Here is a 20,958-nt window from a genome sequence, read left to right on the forward strand (position 1 = left end):
AGCAGCGGATCTCCGGCTCAGCTGAAGAATCCGGCAACAAGCCCCCTCCTCCCCAATCGCTCCGCCGAAATACGCTCCAAAACCCCCCAGATAGGCCGCCGGCCGCCAAGTCTAGTGGCGCCCTGAGCGAGGGTCTCTCCCCAACACCGCCACCTCGAACTGCGTTCTCCCGGCTACCCGAGCGAACCAGCGGCAGGACCCCGGTATGGGCCCCCCCAATATTTTTTATAAGTCGGCGCCCCTGGATGAGAATTGTATTGGACGGACGCTGCTCACTCGTGAATAACAGGTTCAGTGCTTGTGCTGGCTCTCGCCATTATCCTGTAAGTTAGTATTGAGTAGCAGTAGCTGTCTAAATAGCAAAATCCTTCGAGAGGGGAAAGCACAGCTATGACCCTTTCTAGTTGACCTTCAGCAACTGCACTCTGGATACAAGGGCAGCAATGACAGGGAAGTATTGGAGGCTGTGGGAGGGGGCCTATGCCCCCCTTCCTTCCTCGAAAGTCAATTTCTATTTGCAATGATGCGATCCTAAGCATGTTGTTGTTTAAATCTCCTTTGGTTCAAAGTGACCTGCTGCAACCCTAACCATGTCTACTCAGAAGTAAGTCATATTGAATTCAATGGGGCTTGCTGTGGGTTATTTACAGCGCAGTCAAACCAACAATGCATGCTTGCCAGATAGGCACATGATAGGAGCTGAAGCTCACAGAGTTTTCCTGTCAGTTTCCTAGAGAGGACTCTGAGTGACACACCCACTGTGCCCTGTTAGGGGGAGGGACTAAAGATACATAAAATCTCACCTGGCTAGGCACTTCCTCTTTGCCCTTTGCCCTCTGCTTTCTGAACTTCATCTCAGCAATGTAGAACATCTGCATGGCTGAGCTCCATTGCTCAGACTCCATTTTAAACTAAACTAAAGTATGTCTTTGTAACTGGATTACCATTTTAAGCCTGCCTGGACAAAGCTGCTGTATCTGTTACTCTTCAACAAGTATTCTGAGTGAGTAAATGTTAGTTTTTACATTTTAAAAGACTGTGTGACCGAAGGACTTTTCTTTTTGGAAGACACCTGTGTGTGAATTTGTTCCATGGGTGGAGATCAGTGCACGCTGATCAACACACAGTCTTCGCAGTAAGGCTATACAGTGGTACCTCAGGTTACATACGCTTCATGTTACAGACTCCGCTAACCCAGAAATATTACCTCGGGTTAAGAACTTTGCCTCAGGATGAGAACAGAAATCGTGCTCCGGCGGCGCGGCAGCAGCAAGAGGCCCCGTTAGCTAAAGTGGTGCTTCAGGTTAAGAACAGTTTCAGGTTAAGAACGGACCTCCGGAATGAATTAAGTACTTAACCCGAGGTACCACTGTATTCCGATGGCATGAGTATCTCAACGATTGATAGTTTCTTATCTGCTGCAGCCTTCATTCACCTTCACAGCCATTGTAACATGCCACTTGTTATCTTCCACCTGTTCTGCCGCTGAGGACTTCTTGGATCATTCTTTGTCTAGATCCTCCCCTTTGACCATACTGCCTTGGGTGACCCTACTGGGTGTATGAGACCCCCAACGGCTTTGCTCACAAGGATTATAGGAACGTGCAAGCCCACTCACTACACAAGGCGATGATCCCAGGAGTGAGTACCAAAGGACTACCACAACTTAACTGGGTTGCGAGTCAGCGGGCACAAATTGGATTTCCTATACACAACCCATTTCAGCTACTGGGCTACACAGATTTAAGTTGATCTGAGTTTTAATTTACTTTATTGAGTTTATTTACTGCTTCCCACAACCAAAGGAAGTCCAGAAGGATGTGAAGGTGTGTGTGTTTCAGTTCTAGAACATATTTGCTCTCTTTTATGGTTGAGGTTTATGGGATCACTTTGTTAAATGATTATATATATTGTATAGCATTAGCACTCTTCCTTCCACCTTTCAAGTAGCCTAATTGTATGGTTAAAAGATTATCCCCTTTAGACTTTGTAGTTGGAAATGCAAATGTGTCGGCTAAAGTTGAGGGTGCATGGATCAGGGTCTTTAAAGTCTTCCATTCTAAGTGTGTCTTGGTGAGAGCAAGGTTCATTCAAATGACTGGGTTTTTTTACTTCCAAGTATGTTGCAAGAGGCAGGGCTATGGAGATTTACAGGGCTTAATATTGCTACTTGCTATGAAGTGGCGGGGTGGGTGGGTAAGGGAAGGAGTTGGTCAATATTTTAATAACCCTTAAATTGTACACAAGAAATATACTGATGGGAGCAGGCTGCTTGTCTAAAATGATCATTTTTCTTCATTGAAGAAAGATCTGTCTGGTCAACTCTATTTCTGAACATTCACTGGAAAGTTAATGTGATTTCCAGATGATATACTTTCAACGTTCCAAGAAACAACGTGTTTAGGAGGGAATGAGCACTAGGCTGCATTCCTCCATGAAACTTCCTTCTGAGCTGACTTGTGTAGGATTGTACTGTTGGTGAACTTTTGGGTAGAGATTAGCGAGTGGATTACAAACCAGTTCTACACTCTTTTATTCCATTAGCTGCATTTCCCAGCACTTTTGACTCACATGTGAGTTCAGTGAGCTTACTGTGGATCTTGTGCAGCTTGGCATCAAAATTCTGAGAGCATCTCTTTGGAAGGAAGTCTAAAAGGGTTCAGTGGGTGTTAGAGACAGGATGGAAGGCTTATTCAAAGTAACATCGACTGAGACATTGTGGGTGATGATATCTGTAGACTAAATAGTATAGGCAAATGGATCAGTAGGTACCCTGATCCTGAAGCCCATCACAGACCTCATCATAGCTGAGATGTATTTTGTTATGAAAATCCATGGCAGCGTATTCACAATGAGTTAAACCTTTTATGCTCAAAGTGTTGGGATGCAACTCAACTTGCATTGGAGTACGCGTGGGAAAGAATAAGTAGAGGAAGCTCCAAGTTTTCTACACTGTCCAGTTTAACACCTTCTCTCAGGTGTTAGACAGATACCCTTAGGGTTGCTGACTTCATTTCCTCCTTCTCTACCATCACTTTGGAAGAGGAGACATCTTTGTGTGTCTCTCCTGCTGAGAAAGAAGAGCAAGCATGGATCTTTGTATCTCCACCTCAGGAACTTCCTTATCAAGTATGCATTTCCTTTAATGAACTTAGATTTCTTATTATTCCTAAACTCAGAGTCTCAGTGTGATTATATCCAGGGTAAAGTGTTCTCCTCCAACAATGATTCAGTGCTCAGTTAAGCTTCCAAGTGGTGTGATCTCTAAAGACAATCACTAGGTTATACAGTATCTATTTACTAACAATGAAATCTCTTGACTGTCTAGACAGGTAGAAACCAATGTCTTATGCTGTTAACTATTTGGCTGCTTTGACAGTCTCTCTTCCTTTATACCCCACCAGAAAACCACCCTTTCCATCAAAGTCTTTGTCTCGGCTCCCTTGTCCTCATCCCCAGTTGAAACAGAACTGATCTAGGCATCTTGAGAGCCAGGGATCAAAGCCCAACTTTGTCATGAAGCTCACTGGGTGACCTTATAGAATTCTAGAATGGTAGAAGGGACCCCAAGGGTCATCTAATCCACCCCCCTGCAATGCAGGAATCTCAGCTAAAGCATCCATGACAGATGACCATCCAACCTCTGCTTAAAAGCCTCCAATGAAAGAGAGTCCACCAATGTCAAATAGCTCTTACCAATCTTGAGATTAAAAGGGAAGTTTTGGTCTATATTTTATACTATCATACATCATTTTGATGGATGAGTACACCCACTATTCTTGGATATTGACATTGCTGTATGGAGTTGCTGGGAATTGGAGTCCAGTAACATAGAAGCATAGGGACACGGGTGGCGCTGTGGGTTAAGCCACAGAGTCTAGGACTTGCCGATCAGAAGGTCGGCGGTTCGAATCCCCGTGATGGGGTGAGCTCCCGTTGCTCTGTCCCAGCTCCTGCCTACCTAGCAGTTCAAAAACACGTCAAAGTTCAAGTAGATAAATAGGTACCACTCTGGCGGGAAGGTAAACGGCGTTTCCGTGCATTGCTCTGGTTTGCCAGAAGCAGCTTAGTCATGCTGGCCACATGACCCAGAAGCTGTATGCTGGCTCCATCGGACAATAAAGCGAGATGAGCACCGCAACCCCAGAGTCGGCCACGACTGGACCTAATGGTCAGGAGTCCCTTTACCTTTACCTTTAACATAGAAGCATAGAAGCATAGAGTTGGAAGGGACCTTGAGGATCATCTAGTCCAGCTCCCAGCTATGCAGGAATATGTAGCTTTCCCTGATGGGGATCAAGCCTGAAACTTTGGCATCATCAGCTCCATGTTCTCAGCAACTGAGCTATCCATCTGGAAGGCCACAGGTTCCCCAAACTACATAAGAAAAGTGATCAGTGTGGTAAAGATGACAGTTTGAAGGCAAAAGAGTTACTGAATGGTGGGAAAAGAAATTGTGAGGGTAGGGCTTCTCCCCCAAGCATACTTGCTAGGGACTAAGCCCCCATTGGACATGTAATGAGACTTTGTTCTAAGCAAGCATGAAAAATATGGTGCTGAAAGTCAGGTTTCACGGAGACAGTGGAAATACAATGCAATCCTTTATGTGCCTACTCAGAAGGAAGTCCCACTGAGTTCAATGAAGCTGGCTCCCAGATAAGTGAATTGCAGCAACAATCCTATACTCTCTTAGCTGGGAGCGAGCATCACTGAACTCCATGGGGCTTCCTTCTGATTAGACAGGTGTAAGAAAAAAACTGCTCCTTTTCCAAGTAAGGGATTGTGCCGTTAGTCTGAAAAGATCAGGTAAAGTCCATTCAGCTATCAAATCACAGTAGTAGTGTCTTCCCCTACGGCCTACCCTTCATCCTGAAAATTATTCTCCCCACTTTCCTGGAAGCTGCCATGAAATGGACCCACCACCTCAAAGTCATGTAAGGCAATGCAGAGATTTCCTGCCTCTCCTCAGAGTATTGCATGTCAACAGGACTTGGGAACCAGCTGGGGAGGGGAGGGGTGAACCTGCTCACAGGCCAGGGGAGGGAGTGCCTCACTCTGAAAGGAAATGTCCTAACTCTGCCACTATCCAAATGAAAAAACCACACCACTGAGACTTTCTGACCCAACCATTATGTTGGAGTAGTATCCCAGTCAGTCAGCCTTCAATGATGCAATTAGGCCAACATTTCCAGGGCATAGCCCACTCTAGATTATTGCTCTGTCTTCACTGGCAGGCAAGGAGTGATCAGTTTTGCTAGGTTCTGGGTCAGTCGAATATATTTCTCTCTGTATCTTTTTCCTCCTGGCCATGATTCTTTCCTTTAATCCTCTTCTCTTGCAATTGGTAAGCCTGGACAGATTATGTATTATTGCTGCTGCCCTGCACAACATTTAGCACTCTCTCCATGCTTATTAAGTGTCCTAGTTCAATTAGTGTCATGAAAACTGAATGTTCTGCACCTAAATGACTGAGAGTCAGTATAGTGTAGTGGTTAAAGCCCACTGAGTCTCTTGGGCTTGTCGATTGAAATGTTGGCGGTTCGAATCCCCGCAACGGGGTGAGCTCCTGTTGCTCTTTCCCAGCTCCTGCCAACCTAGCAGCTTGAAAGCACGCCAGTGCAAGTAGATAAATAGGTACCACTGCAGCGGGAAGGTAAACGGTGTTTCCGTTCGCTCTGGTTTCCATCATGGTGTTCCGTTGCGCCAGAAGCGGTTTAGTCAGGCTGGCCACATGACCCGGAAAGCTGTCTGTGGACAAACACCGGCTCCCTCAGCCTGAAAGCGAGATGAGCGCCACAAGCCCATAGTCGCCTTTGACTGGACTTAACCATCCAGGGGTCTTTTACCTTTTTACCTTTAGTGGTTAAAGTGACAGAGAAGAACCTAAGTGACCAGGGTTCTAGGGTCTCTACTCAGCCATGAAGCTCACTCTGTGTGAACATGGGCCAGTCACTATTTCTCAGTCTAACCTACCGCACAAGGTTGTTGTGATGAAAAAAATGGGCAGGAGGAGAACTATGTATGCCACCATGATTTCCTGGCAGGAAAGTTGGGGTGTAAGTGCAAAAAATAAATTAAATAGAATAAATAAGAAGAGCCCTGCTGGATCAAAGAAGAAGAAGAAGAGTTTGGATTTGATATCCTGCTTTATCACTACCCAAAGGAGTCTCAAAGCGGCTAACATTCTCCTTTCCCTTCCTCCCCCACAACAAACACTGTGAGGTGAGTGGGGCTGAGAGACTTCAGAGAAGTGTGACTAGCCCAAGGTCACCCAGCAGCTGCATGTGGAGGAGTGGAAACGTGAACCCAGTTCACCAGATTACGAGTCTACCGCTCTTAACCACTACACCACACTGGATCTCCAAAGGCTTGTCTAGTACAGTGACCAACCAGATGCCTTCAGGAAGACCTAATTGCAACAGTGCTCTCCTCACTTTTGACTCCCAGTAATTGGCTTGCAGAAGTGTCCTTTCTCCAACAGCGAAGGTAGAACATCGTCAGCTTGGCTAGCAGGCATTGATCTCTTCAGCTATCCCATTATAGATGGGGAGCATACTAGCAGAATAAAAGCTGAACAAGAGGGGAAAGTTGCTTGGGCCTCTCTATGTGGTAGGGAGAGAAACACAGCCTACCCAACAGAAGTGTGTGGGGTCCTTAGCTCAGTAGTAGAGCACGTGCTTTGAGAGCAAAAGCTCCCAGATTCAATCCCAGGTATCTGCAATCAAAATCACTGCCAGTTTTGGACAAAAGTTCTGCTCAATATTATGTTCATATGCCATATAATTTGCCTTCCTGTGTTGCATGTTTATGATCTGATCCCAACAAACAAGTGAAATGGAAGTCGTGAAACATTCCAAATACTTGGTAGCTGCAAGTTGACCCTCTTGGACTGGGATTTGGAGAGCAGTAGAGTGAAGTGCCACCTGGAAGAAGAGCCCGGCTGGATAAGTGCAAAGGTTAAGACTCACAGAGCTCCTGTATTCCTAGAGAAGACAGGTCTGTGTGATGTCATATCCCCTACTTCCTGTGATGGGAAATAGGACAAGGGATCTTAATCTTTTCTCCTTCCTCCTTGCCTCAGTCTCTCTCTCCCTTTCAAGCCAGTGATATGAGCAGACATACATGCCTGGGCTCTGCTTAGAGCTCAGGCTCTATTTTTGAAACTAATTTTGTTCTTTGTAACTAATCACTATTTTTACCTGCATATTTGCTGCCTGCATTGAAATGTAAGTAAACCTTTTTGTTTTTACTAAAAGTGGTTCATTCTTAGTAAAGGGGACAGAGAGGGGAAAGATCAGGTGACCACAAATAATTGCCTAATTCCTATCTTCCAGTAAGCTGCCAAAGTGCAGAAGTATTTTTATTCTGCCATAAAGCAGTTCACAGTCTGTTTACTCTCAAATTTCTCACACACACAGGGACAGGAAATTTAAATTTACAAATTTAATCTTCAGTCAATCTCCATCATTGATGAGGCCTGCATAATACCTAAAAGACAGCTGAAATCCATAAGTGAAAAAGGCAGGGAATTGTTGTTGTTGTTGCTGCTGTTCTCTCTTACCATTTTGTGCCTTAAGACCAGCCTTACCAGATGCAGATTTGTGGTGTTACTACCAACCAAGCATCCTGTCCCTTCTTTGCTAATTATCCAGTCTGTTGAAGAGGTCTGGAGAACTCAAAAACATGACTAATGTTTTGTGATATTTTGACTGATCTAAGAGAGGCAATGGAGTTGTCTATTAGGGCATGTGAGGTGCTGTCCCAACAACCTCTGCCTTCCTCATCTATCTCCCACCTATCTACCTTCTTAGTAAGCAGTCCAGAGGGTGGTGGCGCTACCTGTCAGGTTCCTCTTCCTTAGGCCCAGTTGCCCTTGTAGACTTCAACAGGGAGGAGGAAGGGGTGGGAACTAGAATTAGCTGGCTTGGCTCTGGCTACTATTTGGGATCCCTGCATTTGGCCCCACTGCATTCTCAGTGGGCACCAACCACCACTGAATAAAGGCATTGCGTTCATGAGAATGTTGTCATTTCTTATTCTTGTATCTTGTATCTCATTAATCTACTGGCAGAAGTATTTAACTGACTTCTACAATGTATTCCATGAGGGCCAAAGACCCTTCCCAACAAAAACACCTTGCTCTGGGGCACTTTACAGATTAAGATCTATTCAAATTTTTCTGGGAGTAAGCTCCGTTGAACCCCATTGTAGGATTTAACTGGATACTGGATCCAGCTGTTTCATTAAAATCCCTGATAGTCCCTCCTTGATTCTCCTTGTGCAAGCAGCTCAACCCTACCTGAATAGGGCTTTCCCATTAAGGGAAGATATATTAAGAAGAGGTCTGCATGGATTTCAGCTGTTGGACAAAAAGATGCTGCTTGTTATGAAGTTAGTGCTGCTGGTTACAGTAAAAAATGTGGTATGGGTGTGCTTCTTGAACCTAAATGCAGTAAGCAGAAATAAATTATGTTGGAAAATTAGTGGATGAAAAGCTGGGAGCAAGTACTGCTGAATATGTGGAAGCAAGTACTGCTGATTTTGTTGTTGTTGTTCTCTCTTACCATTTTGTGCCTTAAGACACTTCCCTGGCCAACCTTACCAGTAACACCATTTGTGGTGTTACTACCAACCAGCCCCAGCACCTGTCATTTTTTAGCACAGCTTACACCCTGGCTCTCTAGCTTAAGGTAAGCCAAATATAAGGGGCTAGGCCAGGAATGGCTAACCTGTTAATCTCTAGGTATTGTTGTTGCACTACAACTCCCATCGTCCATAACCATCTGCAGTAATGGCTGGGGCTGTTGGGAGCTGGCCTCCAAGTATATGTGCAGGACCATATGGGTGAAATAATCAGACTTGGTTCAGGTTCTGAATGGGACTATTTTCTGTGTAAGTGCATCCAATGTTACTTAGAACTAAATGTCATTCACCATAGGCCTGCTTGAATAGTGCTCAACAGCCCAATCCTAGGTACTCAGAAGTACTCAGATGTAAGGAAGTTATTAACAAGTCCTTAACAGGGTTTTCCCCCAAGTAAGGGTGTATAGAGTCGCAGGAACCTAACTCTAATCTGAAAGGTTCCAAGACACAATGCCTTCAGACCTGGAACATCTTATTTCTTTTCTTGAAGTCCCAGCTGCTGTATCTGTTGCTCTTCAACAAGTATTCTGAGTGAGTAAATGTTGTTTTTAGCTTTTACAAGACTTTTTGTGGTTATTGCTTTAAAGGGGGAAATACCAGGAGAATCTACTATGCGTTAGAGCATCCCGGATTACTTAAATTAAAAGGCTAAAACTAGTCTAGCAAAGCTACCTTATTTCAAGCTGTCTTCTCTGGATATCAGTTTCTGATATCTAGTCTTGTGTGATACCAAACACAATATGGGTTCCTCTGTATACAAAATCTACACAGCTGTACTTCCAAAATCCAATTTTACATTTACTTAAATAGCTACGTGTAAGGGTATTACATGCAGGCAATCTATAGATATGTGAAAGAATTCTGTGTGCATGTAGGGACATGTTAAATCATACACCTGTGCAAATACCTGTAAAATTAAAATTTGGGCATAAGCATGGCCGGTTTATGGAAATTGATACACATGCAGTATATATATTAGACTACATGGGTATGAGTCTAAGCATACTTAACATGCATGTCAACTCAGAAGTAAGCTGTGCTGACTTCAATGGAACTTCTTCTCAGGGTAGCAGCCTCATAGGGTTGCACTTTTACGTGAGAGTAACTCGAGTCAAATCCATTGGGACTGAAACATCTAGAATTGTGTGGGGAATCACTTAAAGGATCCCTGTATGTTTTGCGAACAGTGAACACCAAGACAGGAGAAGAGACGGCATGTGAAAGTGGTCAAAAAATGCTGTTTGCTCTTGTCAATTTGTCTGTAGTCTCCCACATACACCTACTTAGACAAGAAGGAGATAGGTCCTCTGAGTGAGTTGGATGAGACTGAATCTCCCCAGCTTCACCCTCCAGCCTTGAGCATCCTTCCCTGGAAATTAAAAGTCCCTGGAGATTAAGAACATAAGAGGAGCCTGTTAGATTAGGCTCAGCATCCTGTTCCTACAGTAGCCAGCTGGGTGCCTCTGGGATATAGGAGCCAACTCCGAGGGGGCCACCCCCCCAAAAAAAGTTGATGGGTATTGCCATTCAAATGGTATGCGTGCATCACGTCATATGATTGATTATGTGGGGCGGGGCTTATCTGGCTCCCCCCAATATTTTATTCAAGTTGGTACCCCTGCTCTGGGAAATCTGCAAGCAGCACCTGTTACTCAGAAGCACAGCCATGGTGGCCCCTAGGGCTGTTAACTTCTGAATGGACCCGCACGCTCCTGCTGTACGATCTCTCTGTCGCGCGCGGGTCCGTGCCTCTTGTCTGTCTCAAAAGCTGCCTGCCACCATCGATGTGTGCAAGGCAAAGGCACACTGAAAGAACTATTGGTGCGCCCTGGGGGATAATGGCCTTTTGCAAAGAAAGGAAACAGCCAGATCGCTTCGGAAAGATTCAACCTGCCCCTTCCCTGGCTTGGATCTGGGGTGAGGAAGAAGGTGGATCGATGGAGATGGAGGTGAAAGCTCCTGTGGATTTCCGGATACCTTGGAGGGGGAAATGGGGGGGGGGAGGGAGGTTCCTATGGAAGGCAGTGGAGTTGTTATTGTGTTTCTCCCACCAGGGCTCAGTCAAAAGGGCCAAGCAAAAGTGCACGTGTGAAACGCAACTTTCGTCCTCTCCTCCTCCTCCTCCTCCTCTCTCCCCTGCATCTCGCTCGCCGCCACCTCTCGATTCTGCGTTTTGTTTGGCTCTTCCTCCCGCAGGCCCAAACTTTGTTTTCTTCTCTGCTGACTGAGCCCCTCATATTAAGCCGCTCCGGCTCCTTTCTCGGCGACTGCTAAGAAGTCAAGAGCGATTCTCGCAACCCCTGGCCTTTCATGCACCCAGCCTGTTTGTTAGCCCGCTGAGGCCCGCCTTAAAAAGTTTATAGCAGAGAAGCAGGAGCGTCACGAAAGACACTCAGTCTTCCCAGGGGTCCGTGCATGGTACCGTACTTTGTGGTTCTTTAGGAAGGCAGGCAGGCAGGCAGGCAGGCAGGCAGGCAGGCAGGCAGGCAGGCAGGAAGGAAGGAAGGAAGGAAGGAAGGAAGGAAGGAAGGAAGGAAGGAAGGAAGGAAGGAAGTTGGAGGGGGCTACCCAATAAATAAATTAAATCCATCTCCCTAGATTCGAATTGCTGTATTTTATGGCTGCCTAACTGCATTCGGATTGTCTATTTGTCTCCCTATTTACATGCTGTAGCCGATTCAGTCACGCTCAGAGAAGAAGACCCTCTGAAACCAACGTCCCGCCAAACCAACCTCTCTTAAGTCCATTGCTTTCAATGGGTCCTTCTCCGAGCGTGATGTCTTTTGCAGTCAACCCGTGTATTCTTCTCAGATAGGAATTATCAGGGTTGCTTGCCATCCCCGCCCCCCTGAATTCATAGCGACCAATTTGTAATGAAATCGAAGCCTCCTCCTCTGTTTATCTAGATCAGTGTCTCGGGAGCGCTTTTTTTCATTTGAAACTCAAAGAAAATTGCACCCGACTTCCCGGCCCAAGCCTATTTGTTGAATCCAAACAGGAATTGTGGGCTGCGCCTCTTGATGCAACATTCTCTGAAGCACCTTTCAGCGGCTCACAACTTTTAAATACCTTTCTTTCCTTTGACTGCTTTAGAAGGCGTAAGAGGGGGAGAGAAATTCCTGGAGATATTTCCTCTTCATATATGAAATTCCCCTCCCCACCGTTCTCTTTCCTTAAGGAAAAAATATCCAATTTCCCTGCGCTCTTTCTCTCACTCCCTTGCTGATGATGTGTACACATCTTTTAAAAAAACAGAGTACAGAGCAATTAGCGGTTTCAGAAGACAGAATTGAAATTTCACAGAAATGCACCTTTAACTGGGAATGCGTGTGTATGTGATTATTTAGGACCTTTGATAAAGACGCACGCAGTGTGCACAGCGAGAGCAATGCTTTTGCTACATGCAGGGTGCGATCCGTGTCTTATTGTTACGATTATCACCGGATCCACATGCAGACTCGTGACTTCCCTTGCTCTCAACAGATTTCTCGGGAGAAAATTACCGGTATACCACTAAAAGCTATGGCATCTCAGATCGGTTTAGAGCCTGATTTATATATATATATAGTGGAACAGTTTTTTGGAGTTTGGAGTGTGTAGACATGCACATGTATCAATTATCTCTATCGTACAGATATAAATCAGGCACACAAACACGCCTTTTCTTGTTTTTTCCCTATTTTATTTTAACATAATATTCTCAGTAATCTAGCCTGACTGAACTAATATGTGTGGGCATATGGATCCTGAATTTAAAATGCATATATATTAATACCACACCCTCAACACATTGACTTTGAAGCATAAGGGACTCCTGATTATAAATACGGAACTGACTTACTGACCAGCAGGACTGCCTAGGGCAGTATCTTTATGCCTGAAATTTCCCCTACGTTTCATGAATGGTCATTTCTCTGACACAGCCGAAGATGATCGGCGTTCTCTTTGGGGAGTTTTGTCAAATATTTGTTTAGTCCTGAGTAAGAGCCTTACAAAAGTTTCCCAGTAATCCAGGACCGAGCTTGATCCGCTAAACGGGGGTGTGCGGTGTCAAGTGAATGGCAATTTACATGATAAAGAGGGCAGCCCATTTTGTTCTGGGTGGAACTGTTACACTTGGGCCGTCGTCAGCGAGAATTTGAACACTTGTAGGAAGAAATCATCATCATCAATTGATCATGCGTCACCCAGTTTCCTTCTCCCCAAATCCTTGCATGTGTTAGGAGTGTTAAGATTTTGAAGAACCTTGGACGCTCCTTGACAGTGAGCCAAAGTGAATCCCCATTTACCTCAATGGAAGAACTTAGCCAATATTCATGCCTTTTCCTTTGAAATCAATGGGGCTGAAAAGTGCTTTCCTTTGGCTGAGTCCTGCCCTGGGGTAGCGGCGGTGGTTGTTTTATTAATCAAACATAATAATAAAATGTTTATTTTCAAGTTTCGTGGGAACACTAGTTTATATATGGGGGTAGGAAAGCCATGCTTTCACCCGCTGAGCTGGAAGTTCCAGTGCTTGTGAAAGATCGCAGTGACATCCACAACTCACTTCAGCCGATGTCAATTGATTCTGTAACACAGTGACCGTCTCAGCTTAAATGTGCTGTAGCAGGAGAGAGGTGTATGGAAAGCAACGGAGGCATTATCTTGGCTGGCAGGGTTACTTGCAAATTGGAATATATTTTCATTTAGTTTTGACCTTCCCCAGCACTGCTGATTAAAATAAATACAGGGATGGCGCGGAGAGAGGCGACACACCTGCGTGCTCATCGCGTTATTCCGGCGCCCTCCAAGAAATTCACACATTACAGCGTGGTGTCTGCGTGGAGTTCAGTGCGGCACCAAGAGAGGCTGGTGCCAGAGAGGAAATCAGAATCCACCCCACTCTAGAGCTGTTATATTGGCTTGTGTAGACCTATCTTGAATAATTTCACACTTACTCCAGCCACACTTTGGAACCTTCCTTTGAAATATCTTGCAGTTACGGGACTTGCCACGATCCAGAAACTCCTTACTCCGAAGCAGATTGAGTAGCATTTATACTGTACGGCGACTCCCCGGTGCTCCGACATAACAGCGCCATTCTGTGGGCGTTTAATAAGGGTGCCCCTCCTAGTGAAATCAACATGACTTACTTCGGAGTAAGGATTTTTGGCGTCGGGGCAACCGGTATTTGCAAAAGCTTCTCAAATCCGCACTTTCCCTCTTCTCTCTTGTTGGGTACTGTTCTCTTTTCGTAAAGCTTTCTGGTGGAGGAAACAAAAAAAACCAGCTGATTTTAAGCGGGGTGTCAGGAGGGGTGTGTGGAGGTTTAAGCGCTGCACTCTCGTTCTGGGCCTTGATTGATCCGCTGGCGGTACCCCCACCCCCACCCCACCCCCGGAAAATGTTTATGTTACCTTTTTGCCAATCTGCCTAGTTCTTCCACCAGTCTTTCAGGATTGTACTTTTCTTGCGTTGGAACAGCCTGCCTGCCAAAACACTCTTGGGTTTGTTTGCAGAGGCTGGTTGTGCCTGGGTGAAATGGGAAAGGCGAGCCAGGTGGACAAGTTAAGGAACAACCCCCCCCCCCAAAAAAAATCACACTCGCCATGCTTGCAAGGACCAAAGGGGAACTGCAGTTGAGCCTCTGGACTCTATTGGTTCGCCCTTTCTCTTCAAAGACATGAAACGCGGATATGGAAATCAATATATAGACAGTACGGAGGGCAGATAATGGACGAGGATCGGTGGATGTAATAATCTGCATTTAGGGCTTGCTATTGTTTGGATCGAGCTCTCCCCGCTCTCTGACACACACACACACACACACACACACACACACACACACACACACACACCATTAGCACTTTGGTGCTTTTCTGATATTTGTGGTAGTTGCTTTCTTTGCTTGTTGTACTTTGGCAAATCCAAGGCCATAAATCCCCCCCCCCAAAAAAAAACATACACCCAGACCCGCGAGCTCCCACCCCCAGTTTGGGGGTACTTTCGGGCGAGGAAGAGAATGGCGGGCGTTTAATTGGCGCTGCCCTCTTCTAGTGGCTTGGAGCTCAACGGTGCTTTGTTACTTTTGGGGAGGTGTGTGTATTGGAGGAAGGGGGGAGCCAAGGGGGAGGAGGAAATCAGGCTAATCAAACCTTTTGTCATGGCCAAATTCCCCCCTCGGGGTCTTTCCAAACATTTGTTTGAATAATTTACCTCCAGAATAGAAAAATACTAATTGATTTTAAAGGGCGGCGCGCCCGCCCCTTCGGAGAAAAGCGAAAACGCAGCGCAAAGACTCTTAACTGCTGCAAAGTTCCCTTACGGAATGTTGGAGCCCCGGATTTAAAGGGGCCACGTCCCTTTTTTTGGCCGACGCAGCAGGCACCACGCGACGGCCCCGTCCCCCTAAGGGTGCTGGTCCCAATCCAGGGAAGGTGGTTTCAATCCTTTTTGGCGGGAGTTGGGGAGATCAGTCCCTTCCAAATGTAAGGGAGTATTTCTGCCTTATCTCACCCGTGACGCAATATGGCCTGGCGGCCGCCCTGCCTTAAACTCCAATGTACCTACTTAACAAACGCACTTCTGATTTAATGTGGATAAGCCTGAGTCGGAATTCCCACTGAAAAGAAAAATCAGGGGTGGCGTCGGGGCTAGAGACAAACGCTGCCTACGGAGATGGTGGGTTCAAATCTCTGCCCAGCAATGACGCGCTTCGGGACAGGCACCCTCTGTGTTTGAGCCTACCTCACAGGGTCGTTGTGAGGGCCAAATTGCACTGCCAGTCACGGATTGCTTTAGGTGGATCGGGGCCACCGAGCGTCGTCTCCCACCCCCCTCCCCGAGACCCGAGAGCTGCGCAGAAGGAAGGAGGTGGCGTTGGTTGGATGAGGTGGGAGCAGGCAGCCCAGGGTGGTTGTAGTCGAGAGCGGGGCGGCGAGGGCGAAGGGGCTGCAGGTTCAGCGCCTGCTCCCCGCTTCCCATTCAGGGCCGGGTTTTGATGCGATTCATTAGAAGTAACGAGTTGACATTAGGTAAATCGGCATTGAGGGAGCTTTTCTTCGAGTGTATGGCGAAGCTTCATTACAGCCATCACTAACAAGGCGTGCAATCGCTCTGATTGGGCAGCCTTCTTCCAACGGCGAGGCCTCGAGCAGGATGCCCCCCTAATGAGGGTCACTGCCAGAGATTGATAAGATATTCAGGGTTCCCCTCCCCACACTCCTCCCTTCTCCTCCTCGCGCCAGGAATTTGGGAATTAAAAGAGAGAAAACAATTTGGAATGGAAATCGTAGTACTCTAGTTTTTCTTGTTTAGTTCTTGCTTTGAAATCCGGAGGAAAGTGGAGAATCGGACTTCAGCCATGCCTGTGCTCTGCCTGCGTTCTCTCGGCGTCTTCCTTTTCAGGCCTGTGGACGGAAGAAACTTCGCTGGGCTGCCAGACCTTGTGCGTCTTTCCTTGGGCTTGCTGAGCGCGGAAGGGCTTGTTTCTGTTTAAAACCCAGCGTAGGATCCGGCTAACACCGTCCCCTGCGTTTTTGCATGGGAACGTTAACATTTCTCCTCCTCCCTGATGGCTAAATCATGAGGCGGCTATCAGTCCCAACGGCCTGGCCGGCCCTTGTCAGCCCTTGCCAAGAAGCCCGAGAGTGTCTTCTACTTAACATAGTTAAATTACAGCTTCTAAATTAGATTAAGGATCTCCCTTGCACCGATTGGTGCGGCCTGATCCGGAGCCACTCAGAAGTAAAGCCCCGCTGTACCTGGCGATATTAACTACCGAGGATGCGTATAACAATAGCATCCTTAAAGCACGTTTTCTTTGGAGTAAGCGATAGGTACTGTCTTCCAGTAACTGTAACTATTCTTTAAAGTTTACGCCTGCACTGATATATGCATGCACGCGTGTGTGTATGTTCAATAACAAGATTTAACGGTATTCAAGACCGTGCAAGGAAACGATTTCCAGGTTATGGCTGCAGTTTGAAACACAGTGATTTAGGAGATCAGTTCCACGGGACTCAGTGGGATTTACACAATCAGGATTTTGCCCGCAGGACTGGGCACCACTTTCTGATCCTAAACACATGGGGCCATAACCCAGTGGGCAGGTGAAGCTCGATCCCAGGATTGTTTACTCGGGAGTAAGTGCCACTGAGACCACTGATGCTCCCCCCCCCCACGTATAATGGGACTGTAGCCTGAAGCCAGTTTAAGTTCCACTGAAATAATTGGGCCGCTCCTAACTCTAAATTGAAGCCGCAGGGTGCGGATAAGTCTACAATTTTATATACACTTACCTGGGCGTAATTACAAGTAAATAAGGATCAACACTTACTTTGGAGTAGCCTCGTTTGCATAAGATCAGTCTGAGCGCCTGACTGTTAGTCACTTGGGACTGAATTTCTAAGTACCTGCATTTAATCGGGGTATTGTTACTTGAGATACAGCCCTCTGAAATGTGATGGAATTATTGCGGAGCATAAATGGTTTGGGATCCCGAGTAACCGGGGGAAAGTGCAAACCTTCAGACAAGCAAACCCAAGGACCCCGTGGGGAAAGTTGGGTGGCTGGTTGAAAATAGTGCAGAAATCGGGAGACTCGAAGCAAAAGACATTCCACCTGGAATTAGAGTGCCCTTGTCAGGAACTGGAAAAAGGAACTACCCGGACAAACTATAGGAGATTTAAGTCAGAGAAACAGGATTTGCTACCAGAGAGACCTTTTTGAAAAGGAGAGCTCTGAATCCCTGCAACAAACTCATTGCAAGGGAGTTGGAGAGGGCTCCTTTAGAAACTCAACTATTCCTTTTAACAGAAGAACAACTTTTTCCTCCGCACAGAATTTATTGGCTTCGAAACTAGGCATACACACACGTTCTGCACTCTTCCTAACCGAAACCAATTCGGTTTCTTTGTCACTCTGAACAGTACAGTCCTACACGTTTGTCTGCTTAGAAGAAAAGCTCGCTGGATTCAACCACTAGATAAAGGAGTTTAAGGCTGCAGCCTTAACGTCGATGTTACCAGCAGAAAAGAAATACTGAAATATATATATATAAAGTTTCACCTTGAACCTTTGGAAGTGGCTTTGAGCCAGTTAATACAAACTTATCCCCACTAGCCCCCCCCCCGCCCCGCCAGAGTCCTTTGCCTTCGGTTTTTACACCCGCGTGCACAACACACCCTTCACATCAACCGGATTGAATTACAGCTGCCGAGTGGGTCAAACTTAAGAGGACGTCTAACATATGTATTTGTTTCTTATTCTGAAATGGGGAAGGGAGCCTTCTTCTTTTTTTTAAGGATATAATTGTAGCAGGACATAATCACTGCTTGCTATTAAGTAATTCAATGAAAACCCTGTTGTTGTTGTTGTTGTTGTTGTTGTTGGTTGTTGTGTCTAGGGGTGTGTGTGTAATTGTGACTGATCTGAGTTCTCCTTTCCTTTTCCTTTTATTCCGGTTTCCCTTTCTTAATTCTTCCCTGTTCTTCCTAACATTTTTTTTAATTTCCAGAGGAAGCCCAGAATTGTACTGAGCACATAATCTGAACACACACATAAAAGCAGGGGAGAGAATCTGACCCGCCTGGTAGGTCGTTCCGGACAGAATCAGGATTAAAGGAAGGTGGGGGCTGCAGGAAAGAGGGATAAACTGGGAAGCACAAAAGAAAGCAATCCCGCAGACAAGGAGAGACAACCCCCCCCCCATCCCTCAGTTATTACATTTGAACCAAAGGCGCTTGGAGTCCCAAGACAAGGCGCGGTGGAGATGCTAAGTGTTAAGATGACGCTTTCAGGATCCGCACTTATGGTATCAAGCTCCATTCACACAAATGGGATTTGCTTCTCGGTGGCGCGGGATGGCATCCACCGAGTTGCCCAAAGAGAGACTGGATTTTAAAGCAAACACGTGCAAGAGGAGCGCCGCCTCCTCCCCGGACCCTGAAGGACCTGGAAGGAAGCCCCATTGAATTCAAAGGGACTGACTTCCGAGGAAGACAATTACTTGGGAACCCGCTTCCCTCAAATTAGGTGTTCCAGGTAGTTCCAGCACTGGTGAAATCGTCTCCGGGTTCTAAATGCTGAAACAACCCCTTCCAAACGAGTGATGAGGTGGAACAGCGGTCAGAGACGGCTCCCCCCACTCAGCGCGCCCCGCCATCCTGTCCAAAGCAAGCCCCACTGATCTCTCCCGGGGAATTGACTTCTGTTCCTCTTAGCCTGTTCAAAATCAGGGTGCAAAATGCCCTTTGGTGAAAGGGATTGGGGGGCGGGTAAAGAAATGCAGAGCCCTAAGGAAGGAGCAAGCGTGTCGAAGAAAAGACAAGCAGGCTGCGAGCAGAGGCGTTGTACCCGCTACGACCTCTCTCCTCTCCTCTCTCCCTCCCTCCCTCCCTTCTCCTCCCCTCCCGGGCTCCTTAGCAAAGATGGGGATCGAACTCTATCCCCGAGTTCTTAAGCCATCGGGTCACGGAAGTGAGATGTGGGGTGGGGGTGGGAATGGATCCTTAAAAAGAAAGAAAACATAACCCCGAACAAACAAAAAAAAGCAGGAGCTTTTCCAGTGGGACCTGAGCGTATGAATATTTTTTTTTTTTAGAAAATCATCCCCCCAAACAAACCGCCACTTACAGGATCCGGAAAGGATTTTCAAGGTCAGCATGGCTTGATGACTTTGGCCCGGGTGAAGAGGCGGAAGAGCGGACTGCTCGGCTGCTGGGATCTTTCCTCCGATCACTCTTTCTCTTTTCACCTCCTCCTCCTCCTCCTTCCTTTCTGTCTGTCTCTTTCTCTCGCTCGCTCGTTCTCCGGCTCCAGCGGCTCTCAGGCTCAGCAGTTTGCTTGCAAAAAAAAAAAAAAAGGAAAAAAGCGCCTCTCTCTCTCTCTCTCTCTCTCTCTCTCTCTCTCTCTCTCTCTCTTTCTTTTCCGGGGGCTCTGTGTTCGCCAATTCCATTGACAGTTTTCAGCCAGCAGCTGCAGTCATTAAAAGGCATTTACACCCTGGCCTCCTCCGTACAAAGATAGCGCGCCAACAATTATCTGCTTGTACGTTTAAGGACAGGAGAATGTGTCCCTAACAGGCTTAGGCGAGGGGAGATGGAGAGCTCCAGTCGCCCTGCTTAGGGCAAAGCCTATCCTCGCTGTCCGCCCCCCCCTCCTCTCCCACCCGATACCTGGTAACAATGCCCAAAGTTTGTCCGTGCGCTTGTGTGCGCGCTCGGGAGTTTGGGGAGGATAACCGCGGCAGGGGCCACAAAGGCACCGGTATCCAGAAACGAGGTTGGGGTCGGCATTGGGGAGATGGCTGACGCTGCGTTAGAAACAGAAGTCCGGGGTTGTCTGCAGAAAGTCGCCTTGGGGACGGCCGAGCTAAGAATCAACACGTCTTAGTCAGAAGAAGACCTGGGCTTGTTTCCACCTGCTGAGATGTCCTTTCATATTTTGCCCCTTATCCATCTTAGTCTCTAGTATGGGAAAAGGAAGCCCCCACTGCTTGTGGGACGCATCAGCTAGGGAGGGCAGAAGCTTGTTCCATCCGATTCGTGAAGACTCAAGAGAAAGATATGGGCATTTATTATTTTCAGGATGTTTCTGCGCTAGGAGAGAATCGGAGCTCAGCTGAGAAGTGTAATAAACCCCGTCTTTTTCCCATAGTTTGTCGATTAAGCGCCTGAAGGGGCTGGGTGAAAGTTAGCGGGAGAGAGAAATACAACTTCTGTGTGGGTCCCCCATCTCTATCCCCGCAACCCCAAACGCCTTACGTCGAAGTCAAACCCATCCGTGAACCCCACGTTTAAAGTGTATGGAGACCTTTTGCTCAAGAGAGGCAGGATTCGAAGGGCGGCTGCGGCCCAAGCCCGTTTACTCCGAAGGAAGGCCCGTGGATCTCAACAGGCCTTAACTCCGGAGCAGACACGTGTAGGATCCAGCTGTTACGAAGCTGTCCCGCTGAAAGACACGGACGGGCACGAAAGGTTCTTGGGAGCAGGCAACGTCTGGGTTGGAAGAAGGAACAGTTTGGAGACTAGTGGTAGTTTTTCTCCCCAACTGCTTTCTTCCTAATCGTGTAAGACGAACAGAGCGAAGAAAGAACTCTTGCCCCGCTTTCCCATTTCCCGAATCATTAACCTCATTTCTCCCCCTTGTCTATAATCCTTTACCTATAAGAGAATGCTTGTAATGATGAGGTGCTCTGTATAACCCTACTCCCTCCCTTTTTTTGCTGAACACGATGGTGGGCAATTCCTGGGTTTGATAAAACCGACCGCGCATCAGCACCGCGTAGGGCTGAAATTTGAGCTGGGGCAAGGGACTGAGGATGGCGAGGGAAGG

The 20,958-nt window shown here is 46.9% G+C and overlaps 1 long non-coding RNA gene across 1 annotated transcript in view; it reads right to left on the reverse strand.

The window, feature by feature from the left end:
- Positions 1-19,454, reverse strand: part of LOC308584247 — a 39,455-nt gene extending 20,001 nt beyond the window's left edge. The window contains exon 1 of the long non-coding RNA XR_014006698.1: positions 19,258-19,454. This is a non-coding gene — a long non-coding RNA (uncharacterized lncRNA). The remainder of the gene's footprint in view (positions 1-19,257) is intronic.
- Positions 19,455-20,958: the final 1,504 nt, after the last annotated feature.

The sequence above is a fragment of the Podarcis bocagei genome (assembly GCF_964188305.1).
Source record: "Podarcis bocagei genome assembly, chromosome: 3".
Taxonomy (NCBI): Eukaryota; Metazoa; Chordata; class Lepidosauria; order Squamata; family Lacertidae; genus Podarcis; species Podarcis bocagei.